The following is a 3615-nucleotide window of genomic DNA, read 5'->3' on the forward strand; positions in this document are numbered from 1 at the left end:
CACACACACTCATGCATCAAATTCAATCATACATGCATTGATTTTTATTGAATTTCACATTGGGATAATTTGGTCCCCTTTTCATTATTATTTTTTTTTCTTTTTCTCTTTTTTTTTTTATTTTATACATAAGAACATAACATATACAAGGATCATCAATGCATATGGTTCCTATCCTTTTACATGAGTATGCACCCAAATTTCCAACATTTTTCAATAAGCATAAAATATATTTTCATCAACCAAGGTTCCCACATTTTCCCTACACTTAAACATTGCATACTCTCATTAACTTAAGCTAATCAAAAATCCAAATAAGGGACATTTATTATTTTTCGCTTAAGGCCAATGATGTGCTAAAATAAAGAACACAATGGGATTAAAAAGGTTTAAAGTGGCAAACAAAGGTGAATGAAATGGTAGGCTATTTGTGTAAAGTGAGCTATAAAAAAGTAATGGCCTCAATCACATAATTGCATAAATATACATTAAACAATGGATATATAGAATTAAACAAACCAAAGATTGCAATCATAGAGAAGAACAACACACAAGAAAGAAATAGGTGGTCAAATGGTGTAACTACACAATAAGGCTCAAAAACTCACAAGTTGTATGTTCTTTAACTCAAAAACTATATTCCACAATGTATAAATCATGCAAGTTTTAAAAAATTTCAACTCAATTCAATTTGAATTTCAATGCCCTATATAAAAAGTAAGCTTCTTGAAAATTTTATTAGATTGACTAACATTTATTCTATGTATGCAAAGAAATGCAGTTAACTAAGAAAGATGCAATTAAAGTTCTAAAATATATACAACTAAGAAAGAAAAATGCAACTAAGAATTCAGAAAGAGTGCGAAAGTGTTGGGATTTAGAGTATGTCACCCAAGGTTGCCGATCGAAGATGACCTCCCCACACTTAAGGACTTGCACCGTCCTCGGTGCAACTAAAAGTGAGCAACGGGGGGGTATGGTGACTTTGGATTGCCACCTGCAGCTGGTGGATCAATCGGTTGCTACGTGCTCTTCCTCTCACTTCCCTTGTTGCTTATGGTAACTCATCCATGAAAAATAGAAAACAACATAGTAAGATGAGTGGATGTAAAAACAAGGAAGCATGGATTTGGAATGAGGCAATAATCACTAAATTGAGTGAGTGAATAGTTTGTGACACGAAGGAAACAAGTATGTGCATTCTAATTTGCGCGGTTTAGAACACACACACACTAGCATGTAAAGCTATGTCACAATTAGACAAAAGAAGCATGCACTTCACTCAATATAGTGTGCTTGAAATACTTTAAAATACTTGTAGGTCAAGATAAACAAACAAGCAATAAAGAAGCATGAAATCACTCAAGCAAGAGTTAAGAAATTGTGAAATGTGTCATGAAGTAACACCTAATTGACATGAAGTGAACAACATGGCAAGCATGGTCCACAAAGCTTAAAAAGATCAAAAGGTGTCATTAGGTAAACTCATGATCCAATCTCACAATTCCTAATGTTAATGCATCAAATAGGTGACTTAAAATAAATATCAATCGGAGACAAGCATCATCTAACAAAAAATGTATCAACTACATACAAATTGTCTATCTATAGATGATGAAATCAAATTACATGGTGAGCTAACATGCAATTTAGAAATCCAAAAGCATTCTCAAAGGCAATGTTATGAGTACTTGGTATGCATAAAATTAAACATGAAGAACTCAATACCAAGTCAACAAAGTATGACCTCAATGAAGACATCCAACAACTAATAGCAATACACATATCAATGATTCAATAGCAACATGTCAACAAAAACAATAAATCAACTCAATCATCCAACACTTAGCACCAAAATAGAAAATTAAACTAACCAACTAAGCAAATAACTAACTAACAAATTAACTAACTAACTAACTAAAGGTGGGTATGGTGGCGGTGAATGATGGTGGTGGATGGTGGTTTAAGAAGGGAAAGAAGAGAGGAGAAGAGAGAAGAAGAAAAGAAGTAGAGAGAAGAGAAGAAAAAAGAAGTATAGAGATGAGAAAACAGGGGCGTGCGTACGCACGTACGCACACTAGGCGAAATAGGAGAGGTGTGCGTCTGCACAGAGTGTGCGAACGCTCCAAGCAAAAGAGGAATTAAGAAGTGTGCGTATGCACAAAGGTATGCGCACGCACAGAGGGTAAAGAAATGGAGGGTGAGCGGACGCACAAGTGTGTGCGAGCGCTCTGAACAGAGAGGAGATCGAGTAGAAGACGACTTTTTTTTAACATGAAGCGTCATAATTGCCAGCTATCACGCCATCTGTGCGTACGCATACAGGTCCGTGCGCACGCACAAGAGGCAAAAAAAGTGAGGGTGCGGACGCACAAGGCGTGCAAACGCTCCCACCAGAAGGGGTGCAAGCTGGTGTGCGTGCGCACAGATGAGTGCCCGCGCACAAAACGCGAAAATTGGGGTTGTGTGCGTACGCACAGGTGTGTGCGCACGCACATGCTCTATTTTTCTCAAAATTTTTTAGTGCTCTAAGGCACCAAACTTGATGTCCAAAATAATTTTTTAACCCCAAAACATGTTATTCATCAAAAACACATTATCTAAACTAAAATCTAATCAATCAAGCTTGAAATTAAACTAAACCTAAGCTATATACAAGAAATAAAATGCAATAAATTGAAACTATATACAAAGAGAGGGTTAGAAAGGTGTTACCATGGTAGGGTGTCTCCCACCTAACACTTTCATTTATTGTCTTTAAGTTAGACTTTATTGAGAAGCTCTAACAATCCTTGGGTCTCCACATTCTCCATTGATTGCACCAAGCTTTAGTGGAGTGTCCAACAAGCCATGAGCTACCAACAAGAAAAACAAAAAGCAAACAAGAGAAGCATATTTACAATAGCAAATAAAAGCAAGATATTCACATACTAACATATTCACAAAAGCCAAAAACAAGCAAGCAACATATTTACAATCAACCAAAAACAAGCTATTTACAATATTAACATATGCACAATAGCCAATAACAACACCATTGCAACTCCCCGGCAACGGCACCAAATTTGATGAGAGAATTTCTTGTATGGTTTGGAATCGATCAAGACAAGAATCAATTCGTTGGTAGCATAGTCCAAACCAACAATGAACTCTCACAATCAAATGTTTTAAAATTCAAATTAAAATAACCGAGAGTAATTAAACCACGGGTCGTCTTCCCTAGGAGTTGCAATTAAGTGAACAATTATTGGCTATGGAGAAATGGGGGTTGGATGATAGTAATTGGCAAGAAATTAAAGGGCAAGAAGGTAACTTAACATGCAAGAAATTAAATGAAGGCAAGTAAAGGCAATGAAAATAGAGTTTAAATACTAAAAGAGCTCTTGGTGAGGATTGGGTGATTAGGGCTTGCTATCCTAGTAGTGGACCACAAACATGGTAATTGTGTGTGAATTAATCCCAATTAGTCAACCCTACATCGAGGATAAGTCAAAAGGGCATAATTAACCTCAATCCACAAGTCCTAGCCAACTCACTAATTAACTTAGTGAAAGACTAGCGTTAGTGGAAACCAAGTTAATTAACAACCCTCACACAATGTGGAATGGACATCCA

This window comes from Arachis stenosperma, chromosome 3, assembly GCF_014773155.1.
Source record: "Arachis stenosperma cultivar V10309 chromosome 3, arast.V10309.gnm1.PFL2, whole genome shotgun sequence".
Taxonomy (NCBI): domain Eukaryota; kingdom Viridiplantae; phylum Streptophyta; class Magnoliopsida; order Fabales; family Fabaceae; genus Arachis; species Arachis stenosperma.